Source organism: Bufo bufo, chromosome 7, assembly GCF_905171765.1.
Source record: "Bufo bufo chromosome 7, aBufBuf1.1, whole genome shotgun sequence".
NCBI classification, from domain to species: Eukaryota; Metazoa; Chordata; class Amphibia; order Anura; family Bufonidae; genus Bufo; species Bufo bufo.
The window spans coordinates 112,314,636-112,331,143 of NC_053395.1; the positions used below are offsets into that span (position 1 = coordinate 112,314,636).

Genomic DNA, 16,508 nt, shown 5'->3' on the forward strand with positions numbered 1-16,508 from the left:
TCGGATCTCATGTAGTTTTTTGGCAATTGTTTTTAAATTAGAAGAGTTACACATGCCTCAGCTCTGGATCCCTGTACACTTTTTGACACTTTTGTATGTATTGAAAAAAGTGGTGTAGGGTCCTCATAAATTTAGATGTTTTTCATCTCTTAAAAGTCAACAGCTAGCATACCATAACATATTATTCTTGCTTTTTGTGGCTTTCTATTTCTTCATCCTCCCTCAATTTGAATGTTGCAGTAAGACTAATATGTTTTGGTTTGGTTAAATTTTAATGCTAATGTTTTTGTATCACGGTTCCCTACTGTATAGTATTCTGATAAAGGTAAGCTACATGCCATTTTTAAACATAAAGAGAAAGTATATCCAGTACTAATCTTTGTATGTATACAAGTTGTGAGTAATTGTGTTTACAATATATTGTGAGGCCAAAAGCTTGCTTAACCAGTTTTGACTGGCAACAGCCCTCTGCAAACCTAAAGATTTATACAGACACTGAATATTAGATTTTTTTTTATTAATTGCATTATTGCTGTATTTACTATATTGTAAGTTTTAATTTGTAAGTGCAAACCTTAATTTAATGACATGAGTTCACCTTCTGCAACAAGGCAATGGATCTTTACCTGTGTCTTGAGCTTAGGCCTAAAATGTATTCAAATATGCGAAGGAAAGGACAATGCTGTTTGAAATTAACCCTGTTCAGGGCTGTGTGGATGCAGAAGGTGGGCCATTCTACGGATTGTACCTTGAGCTTAGGCCTAAAATGTACTCAAGTATGTGCAGGAAAGGTCGATGCTGTTTGAAATGAACCCTGTTCAGTGGTGTGTGGATGCAGAAAGTGGGCAACTTCTGTGGATTATACCTTAAGTTTGGACTGGGATGCAACCCTTATTGTTTTAAAGTTGGCATACATCATGAGTTACATCTCTTAGAAATGGGTCCCTATGGCTTTCACTCCCAACCTGATTTCTAACAGCTGTACTTCTCAATATTCCTCAGCTAGCAGTACAGTCTTGGTCTTGTTTAAAAGCTTAGATTTTCAGCTTTCAAACCAGATATCTCTAGCTGATACCCAGCGTAAGCTATTAAGAGATAAAATAGTACACCCCCTTTAGACACAGAAACATCACTGCCTCTTAGGGTAATGTGTGTACGGGCATGAAACAGACAAGGCATGTGTGTGGCTGTGTTAAGGTAGTAGTAATAGTAATAGCGGCTCTTTAGTGGTAAAGAAAGAAGGACAGTGGCAGTAGGGGGATTAGCAGCGAGGAGTAGCAGCTGCATTGGTAGTATAACCAGCACAGCCATACGGAATAGGACAAGATGGTAGGCAGTGGCATGATGGGTCACCATCAGCAATGGCAGATTTATTCATCATATTTACCCTTAACACCACTGTTTACACCTGGAGTAGAGTACTTCACAATACTTGTAAAAAAGGAAGACAAGGGCGGCACTCTCCGATACTTGCAGAAGTGGTTTCTTTATTCCATTTCGGTATAAGGTAGGGAGCAGACTACATATATGCGTGCATCAGCAGGATAAGGCGACTGCCGTTTCGCACCTCAATGCTTCGTCTGGCCTATAATCAAGTGATGAATTTCACCTGCTTTTAAAACCCTGCTGTGACGTGCTTCTCTCTGCGCCGCTCAGGTCCAGCACTCACCTGGCGCTCACCTGTGCGTCACAGAAAGAGAATCGTGTCACTATGTGAAAGATATATTACATTAAAAATAATACAAATCAATCATGCAAACAATATAGTGTGAGCAAAGGCACTTACAAAAAGACCCCCATATCGGTCTGATCATTGAAACTTAACAGACCCATTGCACCTGCGCGCAAGATCCACTTGCTCTCTCTCCTAAGTAGTTCCTTATGCCTATCTCCCCCTTGTGGCAGACTGCGTATGACCTCTATTCCTGCGAAGCTTAGTGTCTGATGGCTTCCACCATGTTCCTGTCTCATATGTTCAATCAGGCGTGGGCAGCCCTTGCCAGTGGTAAGTGAATTGATGTGTTCCCTGATCCTTTCTTGGAGACATCTGATTGTTTTCCCTATATAGAACCTGCTACATTTACATTTCAGCAAGTACACAACATATTTGCTTTTACAAGTTATAAGGGTATTAACCCTGTGCTGGACCCCTCCGAAAAACCAGGGTGTCCCATTGCGGATTAAGTTTACAACATGAGCAATGGCCGCATCTGCGGTTGCCCTTGGGGCCCCAATTTTGGAGCCAAGTTTCTTTTTTTTTTTTCCTGGAATCTGCTTCGGACCAATTTGTCCTTCAGAGTATGGCATTTTCTAAAGGCATCAATTGGTGCGATATTTTTTATCCCTGTCAGGGATTCATCTCTTTCAAGTATGTCCCAATTATCTTTAATGACCTTTTTTATGTGGGGGGCCATTGGTCCAAACTTGAAAAACAAATGGGTTGAGATTTTGTTTATCCTTTTTTTCTTCTTGACCAGTCGAGGTCACTTTGGGATTTTTTGGGTGTCTGGTAAGTGCGGCCTTTCTCATAGCTTCATTAAGTAATTTTAAGGGATAACCCCTTGCTAGGAGCCTGTTTTTTAGGTCCAGAGCTTGTCTGTCATAATCTTCCTCTAGCTTATTAATACGTTTGAGTCTGACAAACTGACCATAAGGTACGGCCCTTATAACACTGGGGGCATGGTAGCTTGAGTAGTGCAGCAGTGAGTTGGTAGCCGTGGGATTGCGGTATCCCTCAGTCACCAACTCACCTTGCCTCACAGAGATGTCAACATCTAAAAATTCGGGGTGTGAACCTCGGAACTTGTGTGTGAATAACATATTTATATCATTTGATGTATTCAGATGTTGTACAAAGTGGGTGAAATCGACTTCTGTGCCTGTCCACACTATAAACACGTCATTAATGTATCTTAGATATGTGTGTATGAAAGGTAGGAAGGAGTTAGAAAGCGCATAGATATACTTGTCCGTAAAATTTGTTAAGTACAGATTTTCAAAAGTGCATGCGACCGGTGTGTGCCCATAGGTGTGCCAAACTTCTGCCTGTACCACGTATCCCCGAATCTAAAGGCATTGTTTTTGAGGATGAGCTCCAATGCATCATGAATGAAATTGGAGAAAGCCACACTTTTACCATTGTTGGCCAAAATATCGATCACCACCTCAATGCCTCTATCTTGGGGGATACGCGTGTACAGGTTTTCGACATCCAGTGACACAGGTTGGAAACCCTCCTGCCACTGTATAGCATGCAGTGCCAGTAGGAGATCCGATGTGTCCTTCAGATATGAAGGGGCAAACCTAACCATCAGACGAAGCACGGAGGTGCGAAACGGCCGTCGCCTTATCCTGCTGATGCACGCATATATGTAATCTGCTCCCTACCTTATACCGAAATGGAATAAAGAAACCACTTCTGCAAGTATCGGTGAGTGCCGCCCTTGTCTTCCTTTTTACAAGTATCTCGCAATAGTAACAATGTTGGGCTGAGCACCACTGTCAGCAGTAAATGCTATATAAACCTCCGCCAAGTACTCTGGTGACGTATCTTATCCAAAAAAGGGATTTATACTGTTATTGCAGTGCCACTCTATCTACTCTACAGCTCCCATAGAGTACTTCACAATACGCAGTCTGATGATTACTGGAAAACTTAGTACCTTGCTGTGAAAACCAGTTGGGCCAAATTGCTACCTAGATACACTGTGTACACAGCTTTTGACGAGCAGATGCCTGCCTCCCACATGTCTACCCGGGAGGCCCCTCTAAGCCCCCTACCGAGTCACCCACCTCCCACTGTCTTCTCTACCACAATCAGTAGAAGCAGCAGCCAGTTTACTATCATCAACATGATTGAGCAGTTTTTTTATGTGCCACACCAGATGATTGTTTGATACACAGCTATTTTAGGTTTGATAATGTATTTTATTTACAGTTAATTGTGACAGTCATAGGGGCAAAATTCACCACCAGTTTTGCTAATTTGGTTATGGCTTACTGGCAGAGAGAGGATATTTATATTTATTCTCTAGTACAACTGTGCAGTGACGGGTTAATACTCTGGGAAAGGTACAGTACAGAAAAAAGATTTAATCCTTTCTTTATAAGATCAAGAATAAGAAAAGGATCATTGCTGGAATTTGCATTTCACTAAAGGCATCAGCTAAGTGACCATACATTTTCTTGATTTGGAAATGAGTTGTAGGAAATAATAACCCAGCACAAAAACAGTACCATTAGGCCTCATGCACACAACCGTTTTTTTTTGCGGTCGGCAAAAACGTGTTCCGTTTTTCTGTGATCCGTGACCGTTTTTTTGTCCGTGGGTCTTCCTTGATTTTTGAAGGATCCACGGACATGAAAAAAAAAATCGTTTTGGTGTCCGCCTGGCCGTGCGGAGCCAAACGGATCCGTCCTGAATTACAATGCAAGTCAATGGGGACGGATCCGTTTGACGTTGACACAATATGGTGCAATTTCAAACGGATCCGTCCCCCATTGACTTTCAATATAAAGTCAGGAGTTAATATACCATAGGATCTGAGTTTTCTCCAATCCGATGGTATATTTTAACTTGAAGCGTCCCCATCACCATGGGAACGCCTCTATGTTAGAAAATACCATCGGATTTGAGTTACATCGTGAAACTCAGATCCGACAGTATATTCTAACACAGAGGCGTTCCCATAGTGATGGGGACGCTTCTAGTTAGAATATACTACGAACTGTGGACATGACTGCCCCCTGCTGCCTGGCAGCACCCAATCTTTTACAGGGAGCTGTGATCCGCACAATTAACCCTTCAAGTGCTGCACCTGAAGGGGTTAATTGTGCGTATCATAGCCCCCTGTAAGAGATCAGGGGCTGCCAGGCAGCAGGGGGCAGACCCCCCTCCCTCCCCAGTTTGAATATCATTGGTGGCCAGTGTGCGGCCCCCCCCGGCCCCCCCTCCCCTCTATTGTAATATCATTGGTGGCCAGTGTGCCGCCCCCCCCTCTATTGTAATATCATTGGTGGCCAGTGTGCGGCCTCTGTCAGCCCCCCTCCCTCCCTCTATTGTAATATCATTGGTGGCCAGTGTGCGGCCTCCCCTCTCCCCCCCCCTGCCCGATCATTGGTGGCAGCGGAGATTCCAATCGGAGTCCCGGCCGGACACAGACAGCGCAGCAGCCAGCAGGTAAGTATGATGCTTCTAATATTGTAATATTGCTAAGTAACCATGGCAACCAGGCCTGCAGTAGCGTCCTGGTTGCCATGGTTACCGATCGGAGCCCCAGAGCGTTTAAACTGGGACTCCGATCGGAATCTCCGCTGCCACCAATGATCGGGGGGGGGGGGGGGAGGCCGCACACTGGCCACCAATGATATTAATACAATAGGGGGGGGCCGGGGGGGGGGGCTGCATACTGGCCACCAATGATATTACAATAGAGGGAGGGGGGGTGGCCGGGGGAGGCCGCACACTGGCCACCAATGATATTACAATAGGGGGGGGCGCACACTGGCCACCAATGATATTCAAACTGGGGATCTGATCTCTTATAGGGGGCTATGATATGCACAATTAACCCCTTCAGGTGCAGCACCTGAGGAGTTTATTGTGCAGATCACAGCCCCCTGTAAGAGATCGGGTGCTGCCAGGCAGCAGGGGGCAGTCATGTACACAGTTCGTAGTATATTCTAACTAGAAGCGTCCCCATCACTATGGGAAAGCCTCTGTGTTAGAATATACTGTCGGATATGAGTTTTCACAAAGTGAAAACTCATCTCTGAAAAAGATTTTATGCAGACGGATCTTCGGATCCGTCTGTTTGAAAGTAACCTACGGCCACGGATCACGGACGCGGATGCCAATCTTGTGTGCATCCGTGTTCTTTCACGGACCCATTGACTTGAATGGGTCCGTGAACCGTTGTCCGTCAAAAAAATAGGACAGGTCATATTTCTTTGACGGACAGGAAACACGGATCACGGATGCGGCTGCAAAACGGTGCATTTTCCGATTTTTCCATGGACCTATTGAAAGTCAATGGGTCCGCGAAAAAAAACGGAAAACGGCACAACGGCCACGGATGCACACAACGGTCGTGTGCATGAGGCCTTAGGTAGATAATATTGCAACTACCTCTGTCAGAAATAGCCTACCCTAGTAAAACATACCTTTTGTTGGATATATTAAAACTCCAACATAAACAATACCAATAGTTGATAATAGAGGGGCTTTTTAAAAACAGGTAAATCACCAATGTGAATATCAATACCACCTTAAAGATACACATATACTAACTCTCAGAGTCTAATAACCCATAGGGTTTACTCACAGTCAGGTGATAGTGATAAGTATCATCTCAATAGTTATAGAATTTGCCCTAAAATAATAACAGGTCATGATCATTGTGCAGTTCCTGTCTAATGTATTCTGTCCAATTGCTAGCTGGAAAACATTGCTTCACTTCTGCTTCAGAGTCCAAAATATTCATGAGAATCCATGTACCCAGAACACACAGAATATATGGTGATCACCTTCACTTGCAGACATCCAATGCATTCAGGATGCTAGCCCTATTGCTGCAGGCTACTCCTGCCTAATAGCGGAATAATTGCCTGAAAGGTGCCACCCCACTTCTCAGTGGCTGTCTCTCAGGCTCAATGTCCCTTCCTTATGTGCCAACGCATTTCCCCTATAAGAGTGAAATATGTTCATCCAGGGGCTTAAGTAGAATGCTTGATGGCATAGATATACTGTACTGTTACAGGCACCAAAAAATATATATGGCGAACCAGAACACATTGCAGTCTCCAAACAAATAGCCCCAAGAGGGATAACTTACCGTTCTTTTCTGTTTCACCAGTGTGAAGGATGCGCTGGAATGACGTTAGTATTCACTTTACGGAATGCTTCATTAGGTATGCACAATGCAGCTCAAAGCGTCTAATATAATTAAATGGGCTTAACAAACAATAGAGGTCAGAAATATCCTGGCGAATAATCAAGAATCCTCACAGTGCATGCATGCAATCCTCACACTTGTGTATCATATCTTCAGGCATGCATAGTGAAATCCATAGCACCCCATAGATTCCAAGGGGCTTGACATTCAGTGGAAATAGGGTGGTCATGGTAACCAGTCAATAATCAATTTGCATATTCCGGTGAATGAAAATAATAAATCCATAAATATAGGATAATAGACCAAACACTACCTTTAATATATCATTACTGAGCTATCTAAAGGACAAAGTAAGAGATGCCAAAAGAATATTGGGGAGGATTTAAATCATGTAGGAATAAAAATGTTACCCACCCACACCCCTCAATTAGATAATCATATGCCAGGACCCATCATGGTCTTATTCACGTTAACTGGCTAAATATGGGTGCCAAATGAGACAGTTGTATAAAACTTGGCCATTAGCAACACAATTATTTACAGGAAATAGTCACTAGTGAAACCTAAATAAAACAAAGGACCATATTTCATTCAAACCTCGAGGGTTAATAGTTTTTAGTCTATAGATCATGCCGTTTTTTTCCTGCAAGATCCTCCTATTCAGGTCTCCCCAGTAGATGATGGACGTATCACTTCAATTACACAAAATTTTAGGGACTTAGGGTCCCCCTATGTGCTTTCTTACCATGCCTTACCTTGTGGTGTCTTTACCTTGTCTGATGTCTCAAAATGTACAGTATCTCCTATGCCTCTGACAAGAATACCAAGGTGGATGCCCTCTCATTCATTTAACCCAGACTTATCTCTAAACATTACTGGTCGCCTGATTTCTAAGGACATACCTAAACAAAAACCTCCACAACTCTTATTTGCCTAGTTAGTGCCTAAAGCCCCAAAAGCCGCAAAACATTGCGGTGTACCTCCTTTCTTGGGGTGTGTGGTAATCTGGGTGCTTGCTGACCGATTTTCTAAAGTGTCCGCTCGCTGTCCAGCCTTCTTTTTGGAGAGTTATCTGTAAATTGGATGTCAAATTAGACTCTTTGGCCTACCATCCTCAGTACAGTGAGCAGATGGAATCCATTAATGACATTCGTTAACAATTTGCAGCACAGCATATCACAACAACTGGATTACATTGCTTCCCTGGACAGAGTTTTCTTACAATAACCATTCCAGTGAATGAACTGTAAAGTCTTCTTCCTTCATTGAGTATGGTCAGCATTTACTGGTTCCTCTTCTGATACCCGTCTCTTATAGAATTTTGGCAGCCAAATCTACTGTTAATCATTACTTCCAGATCTGGCAAGAGACTTCTTTGTTACAGGCTTCTGCAACATTTTCTCCTGAGGACAAGGTTTGGCACTTTTCCAAAAACATTAGATTCAAGGTACCCTCGTATAAGTTTCTTGGTTCATTGGTCCTTGTGAGGTTCTTAGTTTCATGCGGTTAGTTAAAAGTTGTGTTTTCTCTGTTGTCCATTTAGGCTAGAGTGAATTGCGCTTCAGATCATAGATCCAAAGTCAATTCGTTCAAAACCTTCTGTGTTAATGCTGTTTCTGTACAAACGCGTGAGACTTTGGTGAATTGCTACGGTATTTCTATCTTCATATTTAAAAACATTTTAAAATAGTAATTTAAAGTGGGCTTTGGTACTGAGGTACCAGCTAGTACCAAAGCCTACTTCTGATTTCTATTTTAAAATGTTTTTAAAATATGCAGATACAAATACAGTAGTAATTAGAGATGAGCCAATTTCTAACAAATCGATTTGGCCAGTTCGCCGAATTTTCGATCCGAATTTATGAATCACATAAAAAAACAGCTATTTCCTGGCTGCAGAGAGCCTGTATAGTGGTGTAGAACACTGTGCCTTGCAGTAACACGCATAGGGAGTCTGCTGTGGTAGTGAAACAATACGAGTATGACATGCACTTGACAGGTGTCGCTCTTAGAATCACTGCACACTTCACTTATTTGGGCAGTTACAGGGCCAAAACTGACCAAATAACTCAAGTGTGAACTCAGCCTTACAGGTCGATGTTAGCGCCAGGTATAAAGAACCATGCAGAGGCCCAAGATCCTACTGTAGCATGAAAGAGTGCACTACTTTTACACCGTGGTCAGCTGATTCCACATAGATGTCTATAGAACCTGTTCTATTAAATTCTTATACAAGTAGAGCCCCCCGACAGAGTGGAGATGGTGTCAGCAGTACGTTTGTGTTGACATTAGGGCTGCAGCTAACGATTATTTGAATAATCGATTAGTTGTCGATAATTTCATCGATTAATCGGGAAAAAACACCAATATGATTTTACTTGAAAAATTATGTTCAAAGGCCATATTAAAAGTAATTGTGGATGGCACTGTTATGGAGGATCTGTGGATGACACTGTTATGGGGGATCTGTGGATGGCACTGTTATGGAGGGGATCTGTGGATGGCACTGTTATGGAGGGGATCTGTGGATGGCACTGTTATGGAGGGGATCTGTGGATGGCACTGTTATGGAGGGAATCTGTGGATGGCACTGTTATGGAGGGGATCTGTGGATGGCACTGTTATGGGGAGTGGGATCTGTTCACTGTTATGGGGAGTGGGATCTGTGCACTGTTATGGGGAGTGGGATCTGTGCACTGTTATGGGGAGTGGGATCTGTGGACTGTTATGGGGAGGGGGATCTGTGCACTGTTATGGGGAGTGGGATCTGTGGATGGCACTGTTATGGGAGGGGGATTTTTGGATGACACTGTTTTAGGGTGGTGGACCTGTGGATGACCATGCTATGGGGGTATCTATGGATTACACTATATATCATCTTATGCTATATGTGTCATCCACAGATCTCCCCCATAGCAGTGTCATCCACAGATCCCCCTCCCTATAACAGTGTCATCCACAGATCCCCCTCCCTATAACAGTGTCATCCACAGATCTCCCCCATAGCAGTGTCATCCACAGATCCCCCTCCCCATAACAGTGCCATACACAGATCCCCCTTCCCATAACAGTGCATCATCCATAGATCCTTCTATCCATAACAGTGCCATACACAGATCCCCTCCATAACAGTGCCATACACAGTTCTCCCTCCCCATAACAGTGCACAGATCCCCCTCCCCATAACCGTGCCATCCACAGATCCCCCTCTCCATAACAGCCCCGGCCCCGCTGCTCACAGCAGTATTCCTTAACCGGCAGTAACTTTTACTTTAAATCACTGACACGCCTGCTCTGCCCACTTTATGAATGAAGCAGGCGGAGCATGTGCGTCACGTGAGTAAGTGACGTTACGCTGCCGCCCGCTCTGCCTGTTACTGGAGCTTCATTGTAAGGTAATAAAGATGCAGTGATTTAAAGTTCAAAGACCCGCAGGCATAGCGCCTGACCGTCCGCTCCCACCCGCATAGCAACGAATCGGCCGATTATTCGATAACAGGATTAGTTGACAACTAATCCAGTTATCGAATATTATCGATAACGTTGATTAATCGTTGCAGCCCTAGTTGACATCACTGAATATTTTCCCTTCATCTGATACGTCAGAACAATAACCCCCCAAAAAAACGAATCCTGTCTGTTGAGCATCTGCCTTCACTCGGTCAGCATTTGGTCAGTAATCCATCAGTATTGCTAAAGTAAAACAAAAAACAGGAGTGGATCCAAAACAGAGATTACACGTCAATGTAATATTTCAATGTCTTCTTTGTTTTGTATGGGACCATACAGGCCTTACAGCTGCTACACAGACAGGATCCATTGTGCGTCTCATTTTTCCTTCTTTCTGACAGATCAGAAGGGTCAAGTAAATATTGCTGTCAACCAGGCCAAAAAGGCAAAATAGTGGCCCAGTCATGGAGTGGGGAGGGTGGGAGAACAGCTTGAGAAGTCCACAGAATGGCCCAATGACATAGTGTTGAGGTAGCAGCAGCATGAGGAGACCACAGAGTGGCCCAGTGACATAGTGGGGAGGTGGAATTAGCAGCAGCATGAGGAGACCACAGAGTGGTCCATTTACATAGTGTGGAGGTGGCAGCAGCGGCATGAGGAGGCCACAGAGTGGCCCAGTGACATAGTGTTGATTTAGCAGCAGCATTAGGGGGCCACAGAGTGGCAAGGTGACAGTGTGAAGGTGGCAGCAGCATGAGGAGGCCACAGACTGGCAAGGTGACATAGTGCGGGTGGCAGCAGCATGAGGAGGCCACAGAGTGTCCATTTACATAGTGTGGAGGTGGCATCAGCAGCATGAGGAGGCCATAGAGTGGCCCAGTGACATAGTGTTGATTTAGCAGCAGCATTAGGGGGCCACAGAGTGGCAAGGTAACATAGTGTGAAGGTGGCAGCAGCATGAGGAGGCCACAGACCGGCAAGGTGACATAGTGTAGAGTTGGCAGCAGCATGAGGAGTCCACAAGGTGACCTATTGTTGAGGTGGCAGCAGCAGCATGACGAAGCCACAGAGTGGCAAGGTGACATAGTGTGGAGGTGGCAGCAGCAACATGAGGAGGCCACAGAGTGGCCCAGTGACATAGTGTTGATTTAGCAGCAGCATGAGGAGACCACAGAGTGGCAAGGTGACATAGTGTTGATTTAGCAGCAGCATGAGGAGACCACAGAGTGGCAAGGTGACATAGTGTTGAGTTAGCAGCAGCATGAGTGACAGTATGGAGCAAGGTGACTGTGGAGGTGTCAGCAGCAACAGCATGAGGAGGCCACAGAGTGGCACAATGATAGTGTGAAGGTGGCAGCAGCAGCATGAAGAGACCTGAGTGGTGAGGTGGCAGCAGTATCAGGAGACCACAGAGGGACCCGGTGACAGAGTAGGTAGGTAGGTGGCAATAACAGTACCCGCAGACGATGGTGGGTGTAAGAAGGAACATTTGGCATCAGATGTGTGGCATCAGGCGGGTGGCAGCATAAGAATAGTAGTAGCTGAGGCAGGTAGCCAGAAGAAACCGGTCTCTTTTTCAAGGTTTGGGTGAGGCAGCATGTATGATCTAATCTGATGCATCAGGCATTGGTGGGTAAAAATCCTGGCTGAACCATGTATCTTGACAGAGGTAAGTCTCTCCACATTTTGGGTGGACAGGCGAGTTCTCCTTGGGGTAAGTATGGCCCCCGCTGCACTAAATAACTGCTCTAATGCCACACTAGTGGCTGGGCAGGACAGCTTTTCCAGGGCGAACTCATCCAGTTGCAGCCACAATTCCAGTTTGGCTGCCCAGTGGGGGTGACAGGGTGCTGTCCAAGTATGCCACCACCTGCTTGTTCAGGTTCTGCTCCAGGTCTAGCTGCTGCTGCTGGTGAGTAGTTTCTTCATTAGGCGGGTTAAGAAAACCGCTCATCATCGACTCTGGACTCAATCTGCTGCTAATGGAGCTGGTACTGTTCCTACCCCCCACCCCACCACAGCCGCTATGGCAGTGGAACGAGAGCGCAGAGGGCCCCCCCCAGTCAGACCTGCGAGAGGATTGTACAATGGCTCATATAGGCAGTGGCCAACTGACTACATAGGATGTCTCTATAGTAGTTCAGTTTGTCCTCCCTCTCAACTGGTGTAAAAAAGGACACCATTTTGGACCAGTAGCGAAGGTCCAGCAAGGTGGATAGCCAGAAGTCATCCCTCTGCCGAATGGTGACAATTCGGCTGTCACTACCCAAGCAAGTGAGCACGCAGCGGGCCATTTGCGCAAGTGACCCGGAGGGACTCCCTGCCTCTATCTCCACTGCATACTGCCATGGTGTGCCTTTGTCATCTCCCTCTTGCTCCTCTGGCAGCTCCTGCTCCTCCTCTCCTGTCACCTGTGTAGAAAAAACATCCATTTCGCTACACATTGTTTGTGCTCCAATGTCTTCCTCCTCCTCCAGTTCAGCTCCCACATGGCTCATGTGGCCGTGAGATGAAGGCACCAGGTCTCCAGTCCCCGGACCAGCCAGATGTACCAGCATCTGTTCCAGGACAGGAAGCAGTGGAATGACGTTGTTCATCCCGTAGTGGTGACTGACAAATAACTTTGCACCCTTAAAGTGCAACTGAGGTGTCACGCATGAGCTACCACTGGCTGACATCGAAGTTACACAGGGGAGTACTCCTGTCTGCTTGGATCTTCAAGAAATCGTTTATGGCCTTTCTCTGTTCGTATAGTCGGTCCAACATATGGAGGGTGGAATTCCAACCGGTGGAAACATCGCATATTAGTTTATTTTATGACTCCATTCTGCCGCTGCAGCTCAAAGAGGGTGTGCTTGGTGGTGTACGAGTGGCTGAAGTGCATGCAAAGTTTCCTGGCCATTTTTAGGATGGATGGGTGAAAGTCTTCAGGAACCGCTTGACAACCAGATTGAACACGTGCGCCATGCAGGGCGCCTGGCTCAGCCCTCCTTGACACAGCGCTGACACCATGTTCTTCCCGTTGTCGTTCACCATAGTTCCGATTTTGAGTTGTCGCAGAGAAAGCCAAGATTCGATTTCTTGATGAAGGACACAGAGTAGTTCCTCCTCTGTTCGCCCAGGCAAACGAAGTGTAGAACAGCGTGACACCGCCGTGCCCTGCACATGTGGTATGCTCGAGGAGTACTGTGAATTGTTCCTGTAGTGGAGGCTGAGGACACGGTGGTGGATGAGGAGGCAGAGGCGGACATTGTCGCAGGACCAACACCGTGAGAACGTGGAGGCGGAAGTGGAGTCACCTGACCAAGTTGCTGGTTTGGCTGGGCAGGACCCACATTTACCCAGTGGGACGTAAAGGACGTATATTGTCCTTGACCGTAGTTACAGCTCCACACGTCAGCGCTGCCGTGCACTTTGGCAGACTCAGACAGGCTCAAGGACTGGCGCACCTTCTGTTCTACATATTTGTGCAGGGTTGGTACTGCCTTTTTGGTAAAGAAATGATGGCTTAGGACTCTCCACCTTGGCTCGGCGCAAGCCATCAGTTCTCTGAAAGTTGCAGAGTTCACCACTTGGAAAGGGAGGGACTGCAGCACCAGCAACTTGGCCAGGAGCACGTTTAGCTTCTGCGCCGTTGGATGAGTGCACGCATACTGTTGTCTCTTGGCAATCGCTTCAGTGATCGATTGCTGACTGAATCACTGACGAGAAGTAGGAGGGCGAGGAGCAGGAGCATCAGGACCGGTAGATGATTGGAAGCACAGACAGCTCCCTTCGGCTGAGGTGGTGGAGCCTTCACTGCCTGAAATCGGGTGCATGCTACTGGGTGATGCAGCGGTTGCTGCGGCAGGCTGGACCACCACATTTGAGCCACGGTTCTCCCAGGCCACTTTATGGTGATGCTGCATATGTTGGAGCAGGGCCGTGGTACCAACATTGGCAAATGGCCATGTTCACCTTCTCCAGCAGTTTAAAAAAACACTACCACACTGCCGTGTAGGTAATTTTACCACCAACACTCTTCACTGACTGACTGCTACGGCAGCTGCCTCCGTGAACCCCTGCATCACTACTTTCCAGGCAGGTAGGCTCTTGTGAAGCGGGTGGTCTACCCGGGCACGTTTGTCTCCTAACCTCCCACCCTGCTTACTCCCGGCCACGCTACCAACTTTCTGGCTCTGCCGCTGCCACCCTATTCTCCCGATGATGATGAAGCCCCTTTGTCACTCGGCTCCCAATTGCTAATGGCTACATCATCATCGAGTTCTGTCTGCATGTCACTGATGTCCTACTCAACGGTCTCTGAGCCAGGAGCCTGACCGCTCGCAACACCAGCTCCCACGCCACTCTCCTCATCACTACTTGCCGGCCTACCGGAGGAAGCGGCAGATGTCTCCTCCAGATCTTGACTGGGCAGTAGTTGCTGACTGTCCTCTAGTAGCTCGTCCTCGCTGTATAGTGGAGCTGAGCCCAGAAAAGGAAAGGACAGAGTCAGGTTGAGTACAGGGCCATGCCAACTAAGGTTTGTGTCTTGGCTGGTGATGTCTGATGTCACTTGGGACGAAGTCGATGACCGAATCAACCATTCAAGAACCGCTGGGTAGCTGACACTGGGAGCTCAGGCAGGGCCTGTCACTTCTCTGTCTGACATACTGTTAGATCAAATAAGTAAATAAAAATGAAATTAATACACCCCAAAAAAGGCTGTAATTTTGTCACTTCACCACACAACGGCAAATAATCCTATTTTTTGCCACTAATACACGCCAAAAAAACTTTAGAACATATAACTGCACCGGTGAACGGCCAAAAAAGCTTTAGAACATATAACTGCACCACTGAATGGCAAATAATACTTTTTTTCCCACTAATACACCCCAAAAGGGCTTTAATTTTCTCACTTCACCACGCAACGGCTTATAAGCCCTTTTTTCCCACTAATACATGCCAAGAAAGGCTGTAGAACATACAGTGGATATAAAAAGTCTACACACCCCTGTTAAAATGTCAGGTTTTTGTGATGTAAAAAAATGAGACAAAGATCTTTTTTCACCTTTTAAATTGATCTATTAACTGTACAACTCAATTGAAAAACAAACTGAAATCTTTCAGTAGAGGGAAGAAAAAATATAAAAATAAAATAATATGGTTGCATAAGTGTGCACCCCCTTAAACTAATACTTGGTTGAAGCACCTTTTGATTTTATTACAGCACTCAGTCTTTTTGGGTAGGAGTCTATCAGCATGGCACATTGTGACTTGGCAAGATTTGCCCACTCTTCTTGGCAAAAACACTCCAAATCTGTCAGATTGCGAGGGCGTCTCCTGTACACAGCCCTCTTCAGATCACCTCATAGATTTTCAATCTGATTCAGGTCTGGGCTCTGGCTGCTGCCACCACCATGCTTCACTGTGGGTATGGTGTTCTATTGGTGATGTGCAGTGTTGTTTTTGGGACAAACATATCTTTTGGAATTATGGCCAAAAAGTTCAACCTTGGTTTCATCAGACCATAACACCTTTTCCCACATGCTTTTGGGAGACTTCAGATGTGTTTTTGCAAAATGTAGCCTGGCTTGGATGTTTTTCTTCGTAAGAAAAGGCTTTCGTCTTGCCACTCTCCCCCATAGCCCAGACATATGAAGAATACGGGAGATTCTTGTCGCATGTACCACACAGCCAGTACTTGCCAGATATTCCTGCAGCTCCTTTAATGTTGCTGTAGGCCTCTTGGTAGCCTCTCAGTTTTCTTCTCCTCTTTTCATCAATTTTGGAGGGACGTCCAGTTCTTGGTAATTTCACTGTTGTGCCATTTTTCTCCACTTGATGACTACTTCTTCACTGTGTTCCATGGTATATCTAATGCCTTGGAAATTCTTTTGTACGCTTCTCCTGAATGAAACCTTTTAACAATGAGATCCCGCTGATGCTTTGGAAGCTCTCTGTGGAGCATGGCTTTTGCTGTGGGATGCGACTAAGAAAATTTCAGGAAAGACCAACTAGAGCAGCTGAACTTTATTTGGGGTTAATCAGAGGCACTTTAAATGATGACAGGTGTATGCTGACTCCTATTTAACATGATTTTGAATGTGATTGCTTAATTCTGAACACAGCTACATCCCCAGTTATAAGAGGGTGTGAACACTTATGCAACCACATTATTTC

The 16,508-nt window shown here is 45.7% G+C and overlaps 1 protein-coding gene across 5 annotated transcripts in view; it reads left to right on the top strand.

Annotated features, from left to right (window-relative positions):
• PMS1 (PMS1 homolog 1, mismatch repair system component) overlaps positions 1–16,508 on the top strand; it is a 581,602-nt gene that overhangs the window by 526,586 nt on the left and 38,508 nt on the right. The gene's annotated exons all lie outside the window — the stretch shown is intronic.